The sequence below is a fragment of the Orcinus orca genome, chromosome 7 (genome assembly GCF_937001465.1).
Source record: "Orcinus orca chromosome 7, mOrcOrc1.1, whole genome shotgun sequence".
NCBI classification, from domain to species: domain Eukaryota; kingdom Metazoa; phylum Chordata; class Mammalia; order Artiodactyla; family Delphinidae; genus Orcinus; species Orcinus orca.
The window spans coordinates 6,967,148-6,990,188 of NC_064565.1; the positions used below are offsets into that span (position 1 = coordinate 6,967,148).

Consider the following 23,041-nt stretch of genomic DNA (forward strand, 5'->3'; position numbering starts at 1 on the left):
GGGTGAGGGTCAGGCTTCGGGGAAGGGTTAGGGTTAGGGTTCGAGCTAGGGTTAGGGTTAGGGGACGGGGACGGTTTAGGGTCCAGGTGAGGGGACGAAAACGCTTTATGGGGAGTGTGCGTGTGAGGGCGCGGGTTAGTATTAGCGTACGGGTTAGGATTAGGGGACGGGTGAGTGTCAGGCTTCGGGGAAGGGTTAGGGTTAGGGTTCAGGCTAGGGTTAAGGTTAGGGGACGTGGACGGTTTAGGGTCCAGGTGAGGGTACGACAACGCTTTAGGGGGAGCGTGCGTGGGAGGGCACGGGTTAGTGTTAGCGTACGGATTAGGATTAGGGGACGGGTGAGGGTCAGGCATCAGGGAATGGTTAGGGTTAGGGTTCGGGCTAGGGTTAGCGTTAGGGGACGGGGACGTTTTAGGGTCCAGGTGAGGGGACGACAACGCTTCAGGGGGAGCGTGCGTGTGAGGACGCAGGTTAGTGTTAGCGTACGGGTTAGGATTAGGGGACGGGTGAGGGTCAGGCTTCGGTGAAGGGTTAGGTTTAGGGTTCGGGCTAGGGTTCAGGTTAGGGGACGGGGACGGTTTAGTTTCCAGGTGAGGGTACGACAATGCTTTAGGGGGAGCGTGTGTGTGAGGGCGCGGGTTAGTGTTAGCATACGGGTAAGGATTAGGGGACTGGTGAGGGTTAGGCTTCGGGGAAGTGTTAGGGTTAGGGTTCCGGCTAGGGTTAGGATTAGGAGACGGGTCGGTTTAGGGTCTAGATGAGGGTACGACAACGCTTTAGGGGGAGCGTACGTGTAAGGACGCGGTTAATGTTAGTGTATAGTTTAGGATTAGGGGACGGGTGAGGGACAGGCTTCGGGGAAGGGTTAGGTTTAGGGTTCGGGCTAGGGTTAGGATTAGGGGACAGGGACGGTTTAGGGTCCAGGTGAGGGGACGACAACGCTTTATGGGGAGCGTGCGTTTGAGGGCGCGGGTTAGTGTTAGCGTACGGGTTAGGATTAGGGGACGGGTGAGGGTCAGGCTTCGGGGAAGGGTTAGGGTTAGGGTTCGGGCTAGGTTTAGGGTTAGGGGACGGGGACGGTTTAGGTTCCAGGTGAGGGTACGACAATGCTTTAGGGGGAGCGTGCGTGTGAGGGCGTGGGTTAGTGTAAGCGTACGGGTTAGGATTAGGGGACGGGTTAGGGTCAGGCTTCTGGGAAGGGTTAAGTTTAGCGTTCGGGCTAGGGTTAGGGTTAGGGGACGGGGACGGTTTAGGGTCCAGGTGAGGGTACAACAACGCTTTAGAGGGAGCGTACGTGTGAGGGCGCGGGTTAGTGTTAGCGTTCGGGTGAGGATCAGGGGACGGGTGAGGGTCAGGCTTCGGGGAAGGGTTAGGGTTAGGGTTCTGGCTAGGGATAGAATTTGGGGACGGGGACGATTTAGGGTCCAGGTGAGGGTACGACAACACTTTACGGGGAGCGTGCGTGTGAGGGCACGGGTTAGTGTTAGCGTACGGGTTAGGATTAGTGGACGGGTGAGGGTCCGGCTTCGGGGAAGGGTTAGGTTTCGGGTTCGGGCTAGGGTTAGGGTTAGGGGACGGGGACGTTTTAGGGTCCAGGTGAGGGGACGACAACGCTTTAGGGGGAGCGTGCGTTTGAGGACGCAGGTTAGTGTTAGCGTACGGGTTAGGATTAGGGGATGGGTGAGGGTCAGGTTTCGGGGAAGGGTTAGGTTTAGGGTTCGGGCTAGGGTTAGGATTAGGGGACAGGGACGGTTTAGGGTCCAGGTGAGGGGACGACAACGCTTTATGGGGAGCGTGCGTGTGAGGGCGCGAGTTAGTGTTAGCGTACGGATTAGGATTAGGAGACGGGTGAGGGTCAGGCTTCGGGGAAGGGTTAGGGTTAGGGTTCAGGCTAGGGTTAAGGTTAGGGGACGGGGACGGTTTACGGTCCAGGTGAGGGTACGACAACGCTTTAGGGGGAGCGTGCGTGCGAGGGCACGGGTTAGTGTTAGCGTACGGGTTAGGATTAGGGGACAGGTGAGGGTCAGGCTTCGGGGAAGTGTTAGGGTTAGGGTTCGGGCTAAGGTTAGTGTTAGGAGACGGGGACGGTTTAGGGTCCAGGTGAGGGTACGACAACGCTTTTGGGGGAGCGTGCGTGTGAGGGCGTGGGTTAGTGTTAGCATACGGGTTAGGATTAGGGGACGGCTGAGGGTCATGCTTCGGGGAAGGGTTAGGGTTAGGGTTCGGGCTAGGGTTAGGGTTAGGGGACAGGTTCGATTTCAGGTCCAGGTGAGGGTACGACAACGCTTTAGGGGGAACGTGCGTGTGAGGGCGCGGGTTAGTGTTAGCGTACGGGTTAGGATTAGGGGACGGGTGAGGGTCAGGCTTCGGGGAAGGGTTAGGGTTAGGGTTTGGGCTAGGGTTACGGTTAGGGGACGGGAACGGTTTAGGGTCTAGGTGAGGGTACGACAACGCTTTAGGGGGAGCGTGCGTGTGAGGGCGCGTGTTAGTGTTAGGGTACGGGTTAGGATTAGGGGACGGGTGAGGGTCATGCTTCGGGGAAGGGTTAGGGTTAGGTTTAGGGCTAGGGTTAGGGTTAGCGGACGGGGCCGATTTAGGGTCCAGGTGAGGGTACGACAACACTTTAGGGGGAGCGTGCGTGTGAGGGCGCGGGTTAGTGTTAGCGTACGGGTTAGGATTAGCGGACGGGTGAGGGTCCGGCTTCGGGGAAGGGTTAGGTTTAGGGTTCGGGCTAGGGTTAGGGTTAGGGGACGGGGACGGTTTAGGTTCCAGGTGAGGGTACGACAATGCTTTAGGAGGAGCGTGCGTGTCAGGGCTTGGGTTAGTGTTAGCGTACGGGTTAGGATTAGGGGACGGGTGAGGGTCAGGCTTCTGGGAAGGGTTAGGATTAGGGTTCGGGCTAGGTTTAGGGTTAGGGGACGGGGACGGTTTAGGGTCCAGGTGAGGGGACGACAACGCTTTACGGTGAGCGTTCGTGTGAGGGCGGCGGTTAGTATTAGCGTACGGGTTAGGATTAGGGGACGGGTGAGGGTCAGGCTTCTGGGAAGGGTTAGGGTTAGGGTTCGGGGTAGGGTTAGGTTTAGGGGACGGGGTCGGTTTAGGGTCCAGGTGAGGGTACAACAACGCTTTAGGGGGAACGTACGTGTGAGGGCGCGGGTTAGTGTTAGCATACGGGTTAGGATTAGGGGACGGGTGAGGATCAAGCTTCGGGGAAGGGTTAGGGTTAGGGTTCGGGCTAGGGTTAGGGTTAGGGGACGGGGACGGTTTAGGGTCCAGGTGAGGGTACGACAACGCTTTAGGGGGAGCGTACGTGTGAGGGCGCAGGTTAGTGTTAGCGTACGGGTTAGGATTACGTGACTGGTGAGGGTCAGGCTTCGGGGAAGGGTTAGGGCTAGGGTTCCGGCTAGGGTTAGGGTTAGGGGACGGGGACGTTTTAGCGTCCAGGTGAGGGGACGACAACGCTTTAGGGGGAGCGTGCGTGTGAGGACGCAGGTTAGTGTTAGCGTACGGGTTAGGATTAGGGGATGGGTGAGGGTCAGGCTTCGGGGAACGGTTAGTGTTAGTGTTCGGGCTAGGGTTAGGATTAGGAGACGGGTAGGTTTACAGTCCAGGTGAGGGGCGACAACGCTTTAGGGGGAGCGTACGTGTGAGGACGCGGGTTAATGTTAGAGTATAGTTTAGGATTAGGGGACGGGTGAGGGTCAGGCTTCGGGGAAGAGTTAGGGTTAGGGTTCGGGCTAAGGTTAGTGTTACGGGACGGGGACGGTATACGGTCCAGGTGAGGGTACGAGAACGCTTTAGGGGGAGCGTGCGTGTGAGGGCGCTGGTTAGTGTTAGCGTATGGGTTCGGATTAGGGGACGGCTGAGGGTTATGCTTCGGGGAAGGGTTAGGGTTAGGGTTTGGGCTAGGGTTAGAGTTAGGGGACAGGTTCGATTTAGGGTCCAGGTGATGGTACGACAACGCTTTAGAGGGAGCGTGCGTGTGAGGGCGCGGGTTAGTGTTAGCGTACGGGTTAGGATTAGGGGACGGGTGAGGGTCAGGCTTCGGGTAAGGGTTAGGGTTAGGGTTCGGCCTAGGGTTAGGATTAGGGGACGGGGACGGTTTAGGTTCCAGGTGAGGGTACGACAATGCTTTAGGGGGAGCGTGCGTGTGAGGGCGTGGGTTAGTGTTAGCGTACGGGTTAGGATTAGGGGACGGCTTATGGTCAGGCTTCTGGAAAGGATTAGGGTTAGGGTTCGGGCTAGGGTTAGGGTTAGGGGTTGGGGACGGTTTAGGGTCCAGGTGAGGGTACAACAACGCTTTAGGGGGAGCGTACGTGTGAGGGCGTGGGTTAGTGTTAGCGTACGGGTGAGGATTAGGGGACGGGTGAGGGTCAGGCTTCGGGGAAGTGTTAGGGCTAGGGTTCGGGCTAGGGATAGATTTAGGGGACGGGGACGGTTTAGGGTCCAGGTGAGGGTATGACAACGCTTTAGGGGGAGCGTACGTGTGAGGGCGCGTGTTAGTGTTAGCGTACGGGTTAGGATTAGGGGACGGGTGAGGGTCACGCTTCGGGAAAGGGTTATGGTTAGGGTTCGGGCTAGGGTTAGGGTTAGGGGACGGGGACGGTTTAGGGTACAGGTGAGGGTACTACAAAGCTTTAGGGGGAGCGTACGTGTGAGGGCGCGGGTTACTGTTAGCGTACGCGTTAGGATTAGGGGACGGGTGAGGGTCAGGCTTCGGGGAAGGGTTAGGGTTATGGTTCAGGCTAGGGTTAGAGTTAGGGGACGGGGACGTTTTAGGGTCCAGGTGTGGGGACGACAACGCTTTAGGGGGAGCGTGCCTGTGAGGGCGCGGGTTAGTGTTAGCGTACGGGTTAGGATTAGGGGATGGTAGAGGGTCAGGCTTCGGTGAAGGGTTAGGGTTAGGGTTCGGGCTAGGGTTACGGTTAGGGGACGGGGACGATTTAGGGTCCAGGTGAGGGTACGACAACGCTTTAGGGGGAGCGTGCGAGTGAGGGAGCTGGTTAGTGTTAGCGTACGGGTTAGGATTAGGGGACGGGTGAGGGTCAGGCTTCGGAGAAGGGTTAGGGTTAGGGTTCAGGCTAGGGTTAGGGTTAGGGGACTGGGACGGTTTAGGTTCCAGGTGAGGGTACGACAATGCTTTAGGAGGAGCGTGCGTGTGAGGGCTTCGGTTAGTGTTAGCGTACGGGTTAGGATTAGGGGATGGTGAGGGTCAGGCTTCTGGGAAGGGTTAGGGTTAGGGTTCGGGCTAGGGTTAGGGTTAGGGGACGGGGACGGTTTAGGGTCCAGGTGAGGGTACAACAACGCTTTAGGGGGAGCGTACGTGTGAAGGCGTGGGTTAGTGTTAGCGTACGCGTTAGGATTAGGGGACAGGTGAGGGTCAGGCTTTGGGGAAGGGTTAGGGTTAGGGTTAGGGTTCGGGCTAGGGTTAGGGTTAGGGGACGGGGACGGTTTAGGGTACAGGTGAGGGTACGACAACGCTTTAGGGGGAGCATACGTGTGAGGGCGCGAGTTACTGTTAGCGTACGCGTTAGGATTAGTGGACGGGTGAGGGTCAGGCTTCGGGGAAGGGTTAGGGTTAGGGTTCAGGCTAGGGTTAGAGTTAGGGGACGGGGACGTTTTAGGGTTCAGGTGAGGGGACGACAACGCTTTAGGGGGAGCGTGCTTGTGAGGACGCAGGTTAGTGTTAGCGTACGGGTTAGGATTAGGGGATGGGTGAGGTTCAGGCTTCGGGGAAGTGTTAGGGTTAGGGTTCGGGCTAGGGTTAGGGTTAGGGGACGGGGACGATTTAGGGTCCAGGTGAGGGTACGACAACGCTTTAGGGGGAGCGTGCGTGTGAGGGAGCTGGTTAGTGTTAGCGTACGGTTTAGGATTAGGGGACGGGTGAGGGTCAGGCTTCTGGGAAGGGTTAGGGTTAGGGTTCGGGCTAGGGTTAGGGTTAGGGTACTGGGACGCTTTAGGGTCCAGGTGAGGGTACAACAACGCTTTAGGGGGAGCGTACGTGTGAGGGTGTGGGTTAATGTTAGTGTATAGTTTAGGATTAGGGGACGGGTGTGGGTCAGGCTTCGGGGAAGGGTTAGGGTTAGGGTTCGGGCTAGGGTTAGGGTTAGGGGATGGGGACGGTTTAGGGTCCAGGTGAGGGGACGACAATACTTTATGGGGAGCGTGCGTGTGAGGGCGCGGGTTAGTGTTAGCGTACGGGTTACGATTAGGGTTCGGGTGAGGGTCAGGCTTCGGGGAAATGTTAGGGTTAGGGTTCGGGCTAAGGTTAGGGTTAGGGGACGGGGACAGTTTAGGGTCCCGGTGAGGGTACAACAATGCTTTAGGGGGAGTGTGTGTGTGAGGGCGCGTGTTAGTGTTAGCGTACGGGTTAGGATTAGGGGACAGGTGAGGGTCATGCTTTGGGGAAGGGTTAGGGTTAGGGTTCGGCCTAGGGTTAGGGTTAGGGGACGGGGACGATTTAGGGTCCAGGTGAGGGTACGACAACACTTTAGGGGGACTGTGTGTGTGAGGGCGTGGGTTAGTGTTAGCGTACGGGTTAGGATTAGCGGACGGGTGAGGGTCCGGCTTCGGGGAAGGGTTAGGTTTAGGGTTCGGGCTAGGGTTACGCTTAGGGGACGGGGACGTTTTAGGGTCCAGGTGAGGGTACGACAACGCTTTAGGGGGAGCGTGCGTTTGAGGACGCAGGTTAGTGTTAGCGTACGGGTTAGGATTAGGGGATGGGTGAGGGTCAGGCTTCGGGGAAGTGTTAGGGTTAGATTTAGGGCAGGGTGAGGATTAGGGGAGGGGGCCGATTTAGGGTCCAGGTGAGGGTACGACAACACTTTAGGGGGAGCGTGCGTGTGAGGGCGCGGGTTAGTGTTAGCGTACGGGTTAGGATTAGGGGACGGGTGAGGGTCAAGCTTCGGGGAAGGGTTAGGGTTAGGGTTCGGGCTAGGGTTAGGGTTAGGGGACGGGGACGGTTTAGGGTCCAGGTGAGGGTACGACAAAGCTTTAGGGGGAGCGTACGTGTGAGGGCGTGGGTTACTGTTAGCGTAAGCGTTAGGATTAGGGGACGGGTGAGGGTCAGGCTTCGGGGAAGGGTTAGGGTTAGGGTTCAGGCTAGGGTTAAGGTTAGGGGACAGGGACGGTTTAGGGTCCAGGTGAGGGTACGACAACACTTTAGGGGGAGCGTGCGTGGGAGGGCACGGGTTAGTGTTAGCGTACGGGTTAGGATTAGCAGACGGGTGAGTGTCCGGCTTCGGGGAAGGGTTAGGTTTAGGGTTCGGGCTAGGGTTAGGGTTAGGGGACGGGGACGGTTTAGGTTCCAGGTGAGGGTACGACAATGCTTTAGGAGGCGCGTGCATGTGAGGGCTTCGGTTAGTGTTAGCGTACGCGTTAGGATTAGGGGACGGGTGAGGGTCAGGCTTCCCTGAAGGGTTAGGGTTAGGGTTAGGGTTCCGGCTAGGGTTAGGGTTAGGGCACGGGGACGGTTTAGGGTCCAGGTGAGGGGATGACAACGCTTTAGGGGGAGCGTAATTGTTAGGGCGCGGGTTATTGTTAGCGTACGGGTTACGATTAGGAGACAGGTGAGGGTCAGGCTTCGGGGAAGTGTTAGTGTTAGGGAACGGGCTATGGTTAGGGTTAGGGGACGGGGATGGTTTATGGTCCAGGTGAGGGGACGACAACGCTTTAGGGGGAGCGTACGTGTGAAGGCGCGGATTAGTGTTAGCGTACGGGTTAGGATTAAGGGATGGGTGAGTGTAAGGCTTCGCGGAAGTGTTAGGTTTAGGGTTCGGGCTAGGTTTAGGGGACGGGGACGGTTTAGGGTCCAGGTGAGGGGACGACAATGCTTTAGGGGGAGCGTGCGTGTGAGGTCGTGGGTTAGTGTTAGTGTACAGGTTAGGATTAGGGGACGGGTGAGGGTCAGGCTTCTGGGAAGGGTTAGGGTTAGGTTCCAGGCTAGGGTTAGGGTTAGGGGACGGGGACGGTTTAGGGTCCAGGTGAGGGTACAACAACGCTTTAGGGGGAGCGTACGTTCGAGGGCGCGGGTTAGTGTTAGCGTACGGGTGAGGATTATGGGACGGGTGAGGGTCAGGCTTCGGGGAAGGGTTAGAGTTAGGGTTAGGGCTAGGGATAGAGTTAGGGGACGGGGACGGTTTAGGGTCCAGGTGAGGGTACGACAGCGCTTTAGGGGGAGCGTGCGTGTGAGGGCGATGGTTACTGTTAGCGTACGCGTTAGGATTAGGGGACGGGTGAGGGTCAGACTTCGGGGAAGGGTTAGGGTTAGGGTTCAGGCTAGGGTTAGAGTTAGGGGACGGGGACGTTTTAGGGTCCAGGTGTGGGGACGACAACGCTTTAGGGGGAGGTGCGTGTGAGGACGCATGTTAGTGTTAGCGTACGGGTTAGGATTAGGGGATGGTAGAGGGTCAGGCTTCGGGGAAGGGTTAGGGTTAGGGTTCGGGCTAGGGTTACGTTTATGGGACGGGGACGATTTAGGGTCCAGGTGAGGGTACGACAACGCTTTAGGGGGAGCATGAGTGTGAGGGAGCTGGTTAGTGTTAGCGTACGGGTTAGGATTAGGGGACGGGTGAGGGTCAGGCTTCGGGGAAGGGTTAGGGTTAGGGTTCAGGCTAGGGTTAGGGTTAGGGGACGGGGACGGTTTAGGTTCCAGGTGAGGGTACGACAATGCTTTAGGAGGAGCGTGCGTGTGAGGGCTTCGGTTAGTGTTAGCGTACGAGTTAGGATTAGGGGACGGGTGAGGGTCAGGCTTCGGGGAAGAGTTAGGGTTAGGGTTCCGGCTAGGGTTAGGGTTAGGGCACGGGGACGGTTTAGGGTCCAGGTGAGGGGATGACAACGCTTTAGGGGGAGCGTAATTGTTAGTGCGCGGGTTATTGTTAGCGTACGGGTTACGATTAGGAGACAGGTGAGGGTCAGGTTTCGGGGAAGGGTTAGGGTTAGGGGACGGGCTATGGTTAGGGTTAGGTGACGGGGATGGTTTATGGTCCAGGTGAGGGGACGACAACGATTTAGGGGGAGCGTACGTGTGAAGGCGCGGATTAGTGTTAGCGTACGGGTTAGGATTAAGGGACGGGTGAGTGTAAGGCTTCGCGGAAGTGTTAGGGTTAGGGTTCGGGCTAGGTTTAGGGGACGGGGACGGTATAGGGTCCAGGTGAGGGGACGACAACGCTTTAGGGGGAGCGTTCGTGTGAGGGCGGGGGTTAGTATTAGCATACCGGTTAGGATTAGGGGACGGGTGAGGGTCAGGCTTCGGGGAAGGGTTAAGCTTAGGGTTCTGGCTAGGGTTAGGGTTAGGGGACGGGGACGGTTTAGGGTACAGGTGAGGGGACGACAACGCTTTAGGGGGAGCGTACGTGTGAGGGCGTGGGTTAGTGTTAGCGTACGGGTTAGGATTAGGGTAAGGGTGAGGGTAAGGCTCCGGGGATGGCTTAGGGTTAGGAGACGGATTAGGGTTAGGGTTAGGGGACGGGGACGGTTTAGGGTCCGGGTGAGGGTCGACAATGCTTTAGGGGGAGCGTACGTGTGAGGGTGCGGGTTAGTGTTAGCGTACAGGTTAGGATTAGGGGATGGGTGAGTGTCAGGCTTCACGGAAGTGTTAGGGTTAGGGTTCGGGCTAGGGTTAGAGTTAGGGGACAGGGATGGTTTAGGGTCCAGGTGAGGGGACGACAACACATTAGGGGGAGCGTACGTGTGAGGGCGGGGGTTAGTGTTAGCGTACGGGTTAGGATTAGGGGACGGGTGAGGGTCAGGCTTCGGGGAAGGGTTAGGTTTAGGGTTCGGGCTAGGGTTAAGGTTAGGGGACGGGGACGGTTTAGGTTCCAGGTGAGGGTACGACAATGCTTTTGGGGGAGCGTGCGTGTGAGGGCGTGGGTTTGTGTTAGCGTACGTGTTAGGATTAGCTGACTGGTGAGGGTCAGGCTTCGAGGAAGGGTTAGGGTTAGGGTTCGGGCTAGGGTTAGGATTAGGAGGCGGGTCGGTTTAGGGTCCAGTAGACGGTACCACAACGCTTTAGGGGGAGCGTACGTGTGAGGGTGTGGGTTAATGTTAGTGTATAGATTAGGATTAGGGGACGGGTGAGGGTCAGGCTTCGGGTAAGGGTTAGGGTTAAGGTTCGGTCTAGGGTTAGGGTTAGGGGACGGGGACGGTTTAGGGTCCAGGTGAGGGTACGACAACGCTTAGGGGGAGCGTGCGTGTGAGGGCGTGGGTTAGTGTTAGCGTACGGGTTAGGATTAGCGGACGGGTGAGGGTCCGGCTTCTGGGAAGTGTTAGGTTTAGGGTTCGGGCTAGGGTTAGGGTTAGGGGACGGGGACATTTTAGGGTCCAGGTGAGGGGACGACAACGCTTTAGGGGGAGCGTGCGTTTGAGGACGCAGGTTAGTGTTAGAGTACGGGTTAGGATTAGGGGATGGGTGAGGGTCAGGCTTCGGGGAAGGGTTAGTGTTAGGGTTCGGGCTAGGGTTAGGATTAGGAGACGGGTAGGTTTAGAGTCCAGGTGAGGGGACGACAACGCTTTAGGGGGAGCGTACGTGTGAGGACGCGAGTTAATGTTAGTGTATAGTTTAGGATTAGGGGACGGGTGAGGGTCAGGCTTCGGGGAAGGGTTAGGGTTAGGGTTCGGGCTAAGGTTAGTGTTAGGGGACAGGGACGGTTTAGGGTCCAGGTGAGGGTACGACAACGCTTTAGGGGGAGCGTGCGTGTGAGGGCGCGGGTTAGTGTTAGCGTACGGGTTAGGATTAGGTGACGGGTGAGGGTCAGGCTTCGGGGAAGGGTTAGGGTTAGGGTTCGGGCTAGGGTTAGGGGTAGGGGACGGGGACGGTTTAGGTTCCAGGTGAGGGTACGACAATGCTTTAGGGGGAGCGTGCGTGTGAGGGCGTGGGTTAGTGTTAGCGTACGGGTTAGGATTAGGGGACGGGTGAGGGTCAGGCTTCTGGGAAGGGTTAGGGTTAGGGTTCGGGCTAGGGTTAGGGTTAGGAGACGGGGACGTTTTAGGGTCCAGGTGAGGCTACGACAACGCTTTAGGGGGAGCGTGCTTCTGAGGACGCAGGTTAGTGTTAGCGTACGGGTTAGGATTAGGGGATGGGTGAGGGTCAGGCTTCGGGGAAGGGTTAGTGTTAGGGTCCGGGCTAGGGTTAGAGTTAGGGGACGGGTCGGTTTAGAGGCCAGGTGAGGGGACGACAACGCTTTAGGGGGAGCGTACGTGTGAGGACGCGGGTTAATGTTAGTGTATAGTTTAGGATTACGGAACGGGTGAGGGTCAGGCTTCGGGGAAGGGTTAGGTTTAGGGTTCGGGATAGGGTTAGGGTTAGGGGACAGGTTCGATTTAGGGTCCAGGTGAGGGTACGACAACGCTTTAGGGGGAGCGTGCGTGTGAGGGCGTGGGTTAGTGTTAGCGTACGGGTTAGGATTAGGGGACGGGTGAGGGTCAGGCTTCGGGGAAGGGTTAGGGTTAGGGTTCAGGCTAGGGTTAGATTTAGGGGACGGGGACGTTTTAGGGTCCAGGTGAGGGGACGACAACGCTTTAGGGGGAGCGTGCGTGTAAGGACGCAGGTTAGTGTTAGCATACGGTTTAGGGTTAGGGGACGGGTGAGGGTCAGGCTTCGCGGAAGAGTTAGGGTTAGGGTTCGGGCTAGCTGTAGGGGACGGTGACAGTTTAGGGTCTAGGTGAAGGGACGATAACGCTTTAGGGGGAGCGTAGGTGTGAGGGCGCGGGTTAGTGTTAGCGTACGGGTTAGGATTAGGGGAAGGGTGAGGGTCAAGCTTCGCGGAAGTGTTAGGGTTAGGGTTCGGGCTAGGGTTAGGGTTAGGGGACAGGGACGGTTTAGGGTCCAGGTGAGGGGACGACAACATTTTAGGGGGAGCGTACGTGTGAGGGCGAGGGTTAGTGTTAGCGTACGGGTTAGGATTAGGGGACGGGTGAGGGTCAGGCTTCGGGGAAATGTCAGGTTTAGGGTTCGGGCTAGGGTTAAGGTTAGGGGACGGGGACGGTTTAGGTTCCAGGTGAGGGTACGACAATGCTTTAGGGGGAGGGTGCGTGTGAGGGCGTGGGTTAGTGTTTGCGTACGGGTTAGGATTAGGGGACGGGTGAGGGTCAGACTTCGGGGAAGTGTTAGGGTTAGAGTTCGGGTAGGGTTAGGATTAGGAATCGGGTCGGTTTAGGGTCCAGGTGAGGGCACGACAACGCTTTAGGGGGAGAGTACGTGTGAGGCTGTGGGTTAATGTTAGTGTACAGTTTAGGATTAGGGGACGGGTGAGGGTCAGGCTTCGGGGAAGTGTTAGGATTAGGGTTCGGGCTAGGGTTAGGGTTAGGGGACGGGGACGGTTTAGGGTCCAGGTGAGGGTACGACAACGCTTTATGGGGAGCGTGCGTGTGAGGGAGAGGGTTAGTGTTAGCGTACGGATTAGGATTAGGGGACGGGTGAGGGTCAGGCTTCGGGGAAGTGTTAGGGTTAGGGTTCAGGCTAGGGTTAAGATTAGGGGACGGGGACGGTTTACGGTCCAGGTGACGGTACGACAACACTTTAGGTAGAGCGTGCGTGCGAGGGCACGGGTTAGTGTCAGTGTACGGTTTAGGATTAGGGGACGGGTAAGTGTCAGGCTTCGGGGAAGGGTTAGGGTTAGGGTTCGGGCTAAGGTAAGTGTTAGGGGACGGGGACGATTTAGGGTCCAGGTGAGGGTACGACAACGCTTTAGGGGGATCATGCGTGTGAGGGCGTGGGTTAGTGTTAGCATACGGGTTAGGATTAGGGGACGGCTGAGGGTCATGCTTTGGGGAAGGGTTAGGGTTAGGGTTCGGGCTAGGGTTAGGATTAGGAGACGGGTCGGTTTAGGGTCCAGGTGAGGGTACGACAACGCTTTAGGGGGAGCGTGCGTGTGAGGGCGCGGGTTAGTGTTAGCGTACGGGTTAGGATTAGGGGATGGGTGAGGGTCAGGCTTCGGAGAAGGTTTAGGGTTAGGGTTCGGGCTAGTGTTATGGTTAGGGGACGTGGACGGTTTAGTTTCCAGGTGAGGGTACGACAATGCTTTAGGGGGAGCGTGCGTGTGAGGGCGTGGGTTAGTGTTAGTGTTCGGGTTAAGATTAGGGGACGGGTGAGCGTCAGGATTCTGGGAAGGGTTAGGGTTAGGGTTCGGGCTAGGGTTAGGGTTAGGGGACGGGGACGGTTTAGGGTCCAAGTGAGGGTACGACAACGCTTTAGGGGGAGCGTACGTGTGCGGGCATGGGTTAGTGTTAGCGTACGGGTTAGGATTAGGGGACGGGTGAGGGTCAGGCTTCGGGGAAGGGTCAGGGTTAGGGTTCGGGCTAGGGTTAGGGTTAGGGGACGGGGACGGTTTAGGGTCCAGGTGAGGGTCCAACAACGCTTTAGGGGGAGCGTACGTGTGAGGGCGCGGGTTAGTGTTAGCGTACGGGTTAGGATTAGGGGACAGGTGAGGGTCAGGCTTTAGGGAAGTGTTAGGGTTAGGGTTCGGGCTAGGGTTAGGGTTAGGTGACGGGGACGGTTTAGGGTGCAGGTGAGGGGACGACAACGCTTTAGGGGGAGCGTACGTGTGAAGGCGTGGGTTAGTGTTAGCGTACGGGTTAGGATTAGGGGACGGGTGAGGCTCAGGCTTCGGGGAAGTGTTAGGGTTAGGGTTCGGGCTAGGGTTACGGGACGGGGACGGTTTAGGGTCCAGGTGAGGGGACGACAACGCCTTAGGGACAGCGTTCATGTGAGGGCGGGGGTTAGTGTTAGCGTACAAGTTAGGATTAGGGGACGGGTGAGGCTCAGGCTTCGGGGAAGTGTTAGGGTTAGGGTTCGGGCTAGGCTTAGGGTTAGGGGACGGGGACGGTTTAGGGTCCAGGTGAGGGAACGACAACGCTTTAGGGGGAGCGTACGTGTGAGGGCTTGGGTTAGTGTTAGCGTACGGGTTAGGATTAGGGGACGGGTGAGGGTCAGGCTTCTGGGAAGGGTTAGGGTTAGGGTTTGGGGTAGGGTTAGGGTTAGGGGACGGGGAGGGTTTAGGGTCCAGGTGAGGGGACGACAACGCTTTAGGGGGAGCTTGCGTGGGAGGGCACGGGTTAGTGTTAGCGTACGGATTAGGATTAGGGTACGGGTGAGGGTCAGGCTTTGGGGAAGGGTTAGGGTTAGGGTTCGGGCTAGGGTTAGGGTTAGGGGACGGGGAAGTTTTAGGGTCCAGGTGATGGGACGACAACGCTTTAGGGGGAGCGTGCGTGTGAGGACGCAGGTTAGTGTTAGCGTACGGGTTTGGATAAGGGGACGGGTGAGGGTCAGGCCTCGGGGAAGGGTTAGGGTTAGGGTTCGGGCTAGGGTTAGGATTAGGAGACGGGTCGGTTTAGGTTCCAGGTGAGGGGACGACAACGCTTTAGGGGGAGCGTCCGTGTGAGGACGCGGGTTAATGTTAGTGTATAGTTTAGGATTAGGGGACGGGTGAGGGTCAGGCTTCGGGGAAGGGTTAGGTTTAGGGTTCGGGCTAGGGTTAGGGTTAGGGGATGGGGACGGTTTAGGGTCCAGGTGAGCGGACGACAACGCTTTATGGGGAGCGTGCGTGTGAGGGAGCGGGTTAGTGTTAGCGTACGGATTAGGATTAGGGGACGGGTGAGGGTCAGGCTTCGGGGAAGTGTTAGGGTTAGGGTTCAGGCTAGGGTTAAGATTAGGGGACGGGGACGGTTTACGGTCCAGGTGACGGTACGACAACACTTTAGGTGGAGCGTGCGTGCGAGGGCACGGGTTAGTGTTAGTGTACGGTTTAGGATTAGGGGACGGGTGAGTGTCAGGCTTCGGGGAAGGGTTAGGGTTAGGGTTCGGGCTAAGGTAAGTGTTAGGGGATGGGGACGGTTTAGGGTCCAGGTGAGGGTACGACAACGCTTTAGGGGGAGCATGCGTGTGAGGGCGTGGGTTAGTGTTAGCATACGGGTTAGGATTAGGGGACGGCTGAGGGTCATGCTTCGGGGAAGGGTTAGGGTTAGGGTTCGGGCTAGGGTTAGGATTAGGAGACGGGTCGGTTTAGGGTCCAGGTGAGGGGACGACAACGCTTTAGGGGGAGCGTGCGTGTGAGGGCGCGGGTTAGTGTTAGCGTACGGGTTAGGATTTGGGGATGGGTGAGGGTCAGGCTTCGGAGAAGGGTTAGGGTTAGGGTTCGGGCTAGGGTTAGGGTTAGGGGACGGGGACGGTTTAGGTTCCAGGTGAGTGTACGACAATGCTTTAGGGGGAGCGTGCGTGTGAGGGCGTGGGTTAGTGTTAGTGTACGGGTTAAGATTAGGGGACGGGTGAGCGTCAGGATTCTGGGAAGGGTTAGGGTTAGGGTTCGGGCTAGGGTTAGGGTTAGGGGACGGGGACGGTTTAGGGTCCAGGTGAGGGTACGACAATGCTTTAGGGGGAGCGTACGTGTGCGGGCGCGGGTTAGTGTTAGCGTACGGGTTAGGATTAGGGGACGGGTGAGGGTCAGGCTTCGGGGAAGGGTTAGGGTTAGGGTTCGTGCTAGGGTTAGGATTAGGGGACGGGGACGGTTTAGGGTCCAGGTGAGGGTTCAACAACGCTTTAGGGGGAGCGTACGTGTGAGGGCGCGGGTTAGTGTTAGCGTACGGGTTAGGATTAGGGGACAGGTGAGGGTCAGGCTTCAGGGAAGGGTTAGGCTTAGGGTTTGGGCTAGGGATAGGGTTAGGGGACGGGGACGGTTTAGGGTCCAGATCAGGGTACGACAATGCTTTAGGGGGAGCGTACGTGTGAGGGCGCGGGTTAGTGTTAGCGTACAGGTTATGATTAGGGGACGGGTGAGGGTCAGTCTTCGGGGAACTCTTAGGGTTAGGGTTCGGGCTAGGGTTAGGGTTAGGTGACGGGGACGGTTTAGGGTGCAGGTGAGGGGACGACAACGATTTAGGGGGAGCGTACGTGTGAAGGCGTGGGTTAGTGTTAGCGTACGCGTTAGGATTAGGGGACGGGTGAGGGTCAGGCTTCGGGGAAGGGTTAGGGTTAGGGTTCAGGCTAGGGTTAGAGTTAGGGGACGGGGACGTTTTAGGGTCCAGGTGTGGGGACGACAACGCTTTAGGGGGAGCGTGCGTGTGAGGGCGCGGGTTAGTGTTAGCGTACGGGTTAGGATTAGGGGATGGTAGAGGGTCAGGCTTCGGGGAAGGGTTAGGGTTAGGGTTCGGGCTAGGGTTACGGTTAGGGGACGGGGACGATTTAGGGTCCAGGTGAGGGTACGACAACGCTTTAGGGGGAGCATGCGTGTGAGGGAGCTGGTTAGTGTTAGCGTACGGGTTAGGATTAGGGGACGGGTGAGGGTCAGGCTTCGGAGAAGGGTTAGGGTTAGGGTTCGGGCTAGGGTTAGGGTTAGGGTACTGGGACGCTTTAGGGTCCAGGTGAGGGTACAACAACGCTTTAGGGGGAGCGTACGTGTGAGGGTGTGGGTTAATGTTAGTGTATAGTTTAGGATTAGGGGACGGGTGTGGGTCAGGCTTCGGGGAAGGGTTAGGGTTAGGGTTCGGGCTAAGGTTAGGGTTAGGGGACGGGGACAGTTTAGGGTCCAGGTGAGGGTACGACAACGCTTTAGGGGGAGTGTGTGTGTGAGGGCGCGGGTTAGTGTTAGCGTACGGGTTAGGATTAGGGGACAGGTGAGGGTCATGCTTTGGGGAAGGGTTAGGGTTAGGGTTCGGCCTAGGGTTAGGGTTAGGGGATGGGGACGATTTAGGGTCCAGGTGAGGGTACGACAACACTTTAGGGGGAGTGTGTGTGTGAGGGCGTGGGTTAGTGTTAGCGTACGGGTTAGGATTAGCGGACGGGTGAGGGTCCGGCTTCGGGGAAGGGTTAGGTTTAGGGTTCGGGCTAGGGTTACGCTTAGGGGACGGGGACGTTTTAGGGTCCAGGTGAGGGGACGACAACGCTTTAGGGGGAGCGTGCGTTTGAGGACGAAGGTTAGTGTTAGCGTACGGGTTAGGATTAGGGGATGGGTGAGGGTCATGCTTCGGGGAAGGGTTAGGGTTAGGTTTAGGGCAGGGTTAGGGTTAGGGGAGGGGGCCGATTTAGGGTCCAGGTGAGGGTACGACAACACTTTAGGGGGAGCGTGCGTGTGAGGGCGCGGGTTAGTGTTAGCGTACGGGTTAGGATTAGGGGACGGGTGAGGGTCAAGCTTCGGGGAAGGGTTAGGGTTAGGGTTCGGGGTAGGGTTAGGGTTAGGGGACGGGGACGGTTTAGGGTCCAGGTGAGGGTACGACAAAGCTTTAGGGGGAGCATACGTGTGAGGGCGCGGGTTACTGTTAGCGTAAGCGTTAGGATTAGGGGACGGGTGAGGGTCAGGCTTCGGGGAAGGGTTAGGGTTAGGGTTCAGGCTAGGGTTAAGGTTAGGGGACAGGGACGGTTTAGGGTCCAGGTGAGGGTACGACAACACTTTAGGGGGAGCGTGCGTGGGAAGGCACGGGTTAGTGTTAGCGTACGGGTTAGGATTAGCAGACGGGTGAGTGTCCGGCTTCGGGGAAGGGTTAGGTTTAGGGTTCGGCCTAGGGTTAGGGTTAGGGGACGGGGACGGTTTAGGTTCCAGGTGAGGGTACGAAAATGCTTTAGGAGGAGCGTGCATGTGAGGGCTTCGGTTAGTGTTAGCGTACGGGTTAGGATTAGGGGACGGTTGAGGGTCAGGCTTCTGGGAAGGGTTAGGGTTAGGGTTCGGGCTAGGGTTAGGTTAGGGGACGGGGACGGTTTAGGGTCCAGGTGAGGGTACAACAACGATTTAGGGGGAGCGTACGTGTGAGGGCGCGGGTTAGTGTTAGCGTACGCGTTAGGATTAGGGGACGGGTGAGGGTCAGGCTTCGGTGAAGGGTTAGGATTAGGGTTAGGGTTCCGGCTAGGGTTAGGGTTAGGGCACGGGGACGGTTTAGGGTCCAGGTGAGGGGATGACAACGCTTTAGGGGGAGCGTAATTGTTAGGGCGCGGGTTATTGTTAGCGTACGGGTTACGATTAGGAGACAGGTGAGGGTCAGGCTTCGGGGAAGGGTTAGTGTTAGGGAACGGGCTATGGTTAGGGTTAGGGGACGGGGATGGTTTACGGTCCAGGTGAGGGGACGACAACGCTTTAGGGGGAGCGTACGTGTGAAGGCGCGGATTAGTGTTAGCGTACGGGTTAGGATTAAGGGATGGGTGAGTGTAAGGCTTCGCGGAAGTGTTAGGTTTAGGGTTCGGGCTAGGTTTAGGGGACGGGGACGGTTTAGGGTCCAGGTGAGGGGACGACAACGCTTTAGGGGGAGCGTTCGTGTGAGGGCGGGGGTTAGTATTAGCGTACGGGTTAGGATTAGGGGACGGGTGAGGGTCAGGCTTCGGGGAAGTTTTAAGCTTAGGGTTCGGGCTAGGGTTAGGGTTAGGGGACGGGGCCGATTTAGGGTCCAGGTGAGGGTACAACAACACTTTAGGGGAGCGTGCGTGTGAGGGAGCGGGTTAGTGTTAGCGTACGGGTTAGGATTAGCGGACGGGTGAGGGTCCGGCTTCGGGGAAGTGTTAGGGTTAGGGTTCGGGCTAGGGTTAGAGTTAGAGGACAGGTTCGATTTAGGGTCCAGGTGAGGGTACAACAACGCTTTAGGGGCAGCGTGCGTGTGAGGGTGCGGGTTAGTGTTAGCATACGGGTTAGGATTAGGGGACGGGTGAGGGTCAGGCTTCGGGGAAGTGTTAGGGTTAGGGTTCGGGCTAGGGTTAGAGTTAGGGGATGGGGACGGTTTAGGGTCCAGGTGAGGGGATGACAAGGCTTTAGGGGGATCGTAATTGCGAGGGCGCGGGTTACTGTTAGCGTACGGTTTAGGATTAGGGGACATGTGAGGGTCAGGCTTCGGGGAAGGGTTAGGGTTAGGGGACGGGCTAGGGTTAGCGTTAGGGGACGGGGACGGTTTATGGTCCAAGTGAGGGGACGACAACGCTTTAAGTGGAGCGTAGGTGTGAAGGCCTGGGTTAGGGTTAGCGTACGGGTTAGGATTAGGGGACGGGTGAGTGTCAGGCTTCGCGGAAGTGTTAGGGTTAGGGTTCGGGCTAGGGTTAGGGGACGGGGACGGTTTAGGGTCCAGGTGAGGGGACGACAACGCTTTAGGGGGAGCTTTCATGTGAGGGCGGGGGTTAGTGTTAGCGTACGGGTTAGGATTAAGGGACGGGTGAGGGTCAGGCTTCTGGGAAGGGTTAGGGTTAGGTTCCAGGCTAGGGTTAGGGTTAGGGGACGGGGACGGTTTAGGGTCCAGGTGAGGGTACAACAACGCTTTAGGGGGAGCGTACGTTCGAGGGCGCGGGTTAGTGTTAGCGTACGGGTGAGGATTATGGGACGGGTGAGGGTCAGGCTTCGGGGAAGGGTTAGAGTTAGGGTTAGGGCTAGGGATAGAGTTAGGGGACGGGGACGGTTTAGGGTCCAGGTGAGGGTACGACAGCGCTTTAGGGGGAGCGTGCGTGTGAGGGCGATGTTTACTGTTAGCGTACGCGTTAGGATTAGGGGACGGGTGAGGGTCAGACTTCGGGGAAGGGTTAGGGTTAGGGTTCAGGCTAGGGTTAGAGTTAGGGGACGGGGACATTTTAGGGTCCAGGTGTGGGGACGACAACGCTTTAGGGGGAGGTGCGTGTGAGGACGCATGTTAGTGTTAGCGTACGGGTTAGGATTAGGGGATGGTAGAGGGTCAGGCTTCGGGGAAGGGTTAGGGTTAGGGTTCGGGCTAGGGTTACGTTTATGGGACGGGGACGATTTTGGGTCCAGGTGAGGGTACGACAACGCTTTAGGGGGAGCATGAGTGTGAGGGAGCTGGTTAGTGTTAGCGTACGGGTTAGGATTAGGGGACGGGTGAGGGTCAGGCTTCGGGGAAGGGTTAGGGTTAGGGTTCAGGCTAGGGTTAGGGTTAGGGGACGGGGACGGTTTAGGTTCCAGGTGAGGGTACGACAATGCTTTAGGAGGAGCGTGCGTGTGAGGGCTTCGGTTAGTGTTAGCGTACGAGTTAGGATTAGGGGACGGGTGAGGGTCAGGCTTCGGGGAAGAGTTAGGGTTAGGGTTCCGGCTAGGGTTAGGGTTAGGGCACGGGGACGGTTTAGGGTCCAGGTGAGGGGATGACAACGCTTTAGGGGGAGCGTAATTGTTAGTGCGCGGGTTATTGTTAGCGTACGGGTTACGATTAGGAGACAGGTGAGGGTCAGGTTTCGGGGAAGGGTTAGGGTTAGGGGACGGGCTATGGTTAGGGTTAGGTGACGGGGATGGTTTATGGTCCAGGTGAGGGGACGACAACGATTTAGGGGGAGCGTACGTGTGAAGGCGCGGATTAGTGTTAGCGTACGGGTTAGGATTAAGGGACGGGTGAGTGTAAGGCTTCGCGGAAGTGTTAGGGTTAGGGTTCGGGCTAGGTTTAGGGGACGGGGACGGTATAGGGTCCAGGTGAGGGGACGACAACGCTTTAGGGGGAGCGTTCGTGTGAGGGCGGGGGTTAGTATTAGCATACCGGTTAGGATTAGGGGACGGGTGAGGGTCAGGCTTCGGGGAAGGGTTAAGCTTAGGGTTCTGGCTAGGGTTAGGGTTAGGGGACCGGGACGGTTTAGGGTACAGGTGAGGGGACGACAACGCTTTAGGGGGAGCGTACGTGTGAGGGCGTGGGTTAGTGTTAGCGTACGGGTTAGGATTAGGGTAAGGGTGAGGGTAAGGCTCCGGGGATGGCTTAGGGTTAGGAGACGGATTAGGGTTAGGGTTAGGGGACGGGGACGGTTTAGGGTCCGGGTGAGGGTCGACAATGCTTTAGGGGGAGCGTACGTGTGAGGGTGCGGGTTAGTGTTAGCGTACAGGTTAGGATTAGGGGATGGGTGAGTGTCAGGCTTCACGGAAGTGTTAGGGTTAGGGTTCGGGCTAGGGTTAGAGTTAGGGGACAGGGATGGTTTAGGGTCCAGGTGAGGGGACGACAACACATTAGGGGGAGCGTACGTGTGAGGGCGGGGGTTAGTGTTAGCGTACGGGTTAGGATTAGGGGACGGGTGAGGGTCAGGCTTCGGGGAAGGGTTAGGTTTAGGGTTCGGGCTAGGGTTAAGGTTAGGGGACGGGGACGGTTTAGGTTCCAGGTGAGGGTACGACAATGCTTTTGGGGGAGCGTGCGTGTGAGGGCGTGGGTTTGTGTTAGCGTACGTGTTAGGATTAGCTGACTGGTGAGGGTCAGGCTTCGAGGAAGGGTTAGGGTTAGGGTTCGGGCTAGGGTTAGGATTAGGAGGCGGGTCGGTTTAGGGTCCAGTAGACGGTACCACAATGCTTTAGGGGGAGCGTACGTGTGAGGGTGTGGGTTAATGTTAGTGTATAGATTAGGATTAGGGGACGGGTGAGGGTCAGGCTTCGGGTAAGGGTTAGGGTTAAGGTTCGGTCTAGGGTTAGGGTTAGGGGACGGGGACGGTTTAGGGTCCAGGTGAGGGTACGACAACGCTTAGGGGGAGCGTGCGTGTGAGGGCGTGGGTTAGTGTTAGCGTACGGGTTAGGATTAGCGGACGGGTGAGGGTCCGGCTTCTGGGAAGTGTTAGGTTTAGGGTTCGGGCTAGGGTTAGGGTTAGGGGACGGGGACATTTTAGGGTCCAGGTGAGGGGACGACAACGCTTTAGGGGGAGCGTGCGTTTGAGGACGCAGGTTAGTGTTAGAGTACGGGTTAGGATTAGGGGATGGGTGAGGGTCAGGCTTCGGGGAAGGGTTAGTGTTAGGGTTCGGGCTAGGGTTAGGATTAGGAGACGGGTAGGTTTAGAGTCCAGGTGAGGGGACGACAACGCTTTAGGGGGAGCGTACGTGTGAGGACGCGAGTTAATGTTAGTGTATAGTTTAGGATTAGGGGACGGGTGAGGGTCAGGCTTCGGGGAAGGGTTAGGGTTAGGGTTCGGGCTAAGGTTAGTGTTAGGGGACAGGGACGGTTTAGGGTCCAGGTGAGGGTACGACAACGCTTTAGGGGGAGCGTGCGTGTGAGGGCGCGGGTTAGTGTTAGCGTACGGGTTAGGATTAGGTGACGGGTGAGGGTCAGGCTTCGGGGAAGGGTTAGGGTTAGGGTTCGGGCTAGGGTTAGGGGTAGGGGACGGGGACGGTTTAGGTTCCAGGTGAGGGTACGACAATGCTTTAGGGGGAGCGTGCGTGTGAGGGCGTGGGTTAGTGTTAGCGTACGGGTTAGGATTAGGGGACGGGTGAGGGTCAGGCTTCTGGGAAGGGTTAGGGTTAGGGTTCGGGCTAGGGTTAGGGTTAGGAGACGGGGACGTTTTAGGGTCCAGGTGAGGCTACGACAACGCTTTAGGGGGAGCGTGCTTCTGAGGACGCAGGTTAGTGTTAGCGTACGGGTTAGGATTAGGGGATGGGTGAGGGTCAGGCTTCGGGGAAGGGTTAGTGTTAGGGTCCGGGCTAGGGTTAGAGTTAGGGGACGGGTCGGTTTAGAGGCCAGGTGAGGGGACGACAACGCTTTAGGGGGAGCGTACGTGTGAGGACGCGGGTTAATGTTAGTGTATAGTTTAGGATTACGGAACGGGTGAGGGTCAGGCTTCGGGGAAGGGTTAGGTTTAGGGTTCGGGATAGGGTTAGGGTTAGGGGACAGGTTCGATTTAGGGTCCAGGTGAGGGTACGACAACGCTTTAGGGGGAGCGTGCGTGTGAGGGCGTCGGTTAGTGTTAGCGTACGGGTTAGGATTAGGGGACGGGTGAGGGTCAGGCTTCGGGGAAGGGTTAGGGTTAGGGTTCAGGCTAGGGTTAGATTTAGGGGACGGGGACGTTTTAGGGTCCAGGTGAGGGGACGACAACGCTTTAGGGGGAGCGTGCGTGTAAGGACGCAGGTTAGTGTTAGCATACGGTTTAGGGTTAGGGGACGGGTGAGGGTCAGGCTTCGCGGAAGAGTTAGGGTTAGGGTTCGGGCTAGCTGTAGGGGACGGTGACAGTTTAGGGTCTAGGTGAAGGGACGATAACGCTTTAGGGGGAGCGTAGGTGTGAGGGCGCGGGTTAGTGTTAGCGTACGGGTTAGGATTAGGGGAAGGGTGAGGGTCAAGCTTCGCGGAAGTGTTAGGGTTAGGGTTCGGGCTAGGGTTAGGGTTAGGGGACAGGGACGGTTTAGGG

At 57.5% G+C, this 23,041-nt stretch overlaps 1 long non-coding RNA gene across 3 annotated transcripts; it reads left to right on the forward strand.

Annotated features, from left to right (window-relative positions):
- Positions 1-10,573: 10,573 nt before the first annotated feature.
- On the forward strand, positions 10,574-22,685 carry LOC125965007 (uncharacterized). Of its 3 annotated transcripts, XR_007478427.1 has the most exons (4): positions 10,574-10,736; positions 13,247-13,337; positions 21,878-21,954; positions 22,626-22,685. It is a non-coding gene; the product is annotated as an uncharacterized LOC125965007 (long non-coding RNA). The 3 variants fall into 3 exon arrangements; XR_007478426.1 differs by lacking the exon at positions 22,626-22,685 and having other exon boundaries at positions 21,878-22,208; XR_007478425.1 differs by lacking the exons at positions 13,247-13,337; positions 21,878-21,954; positions 22,626-22,685 and adding exons at positions 14,416-14,506; positions 17,025-17,277.
- The last annotated feature ends 356 nt before the right edge of the window (positions 22,686-23,041 follow it).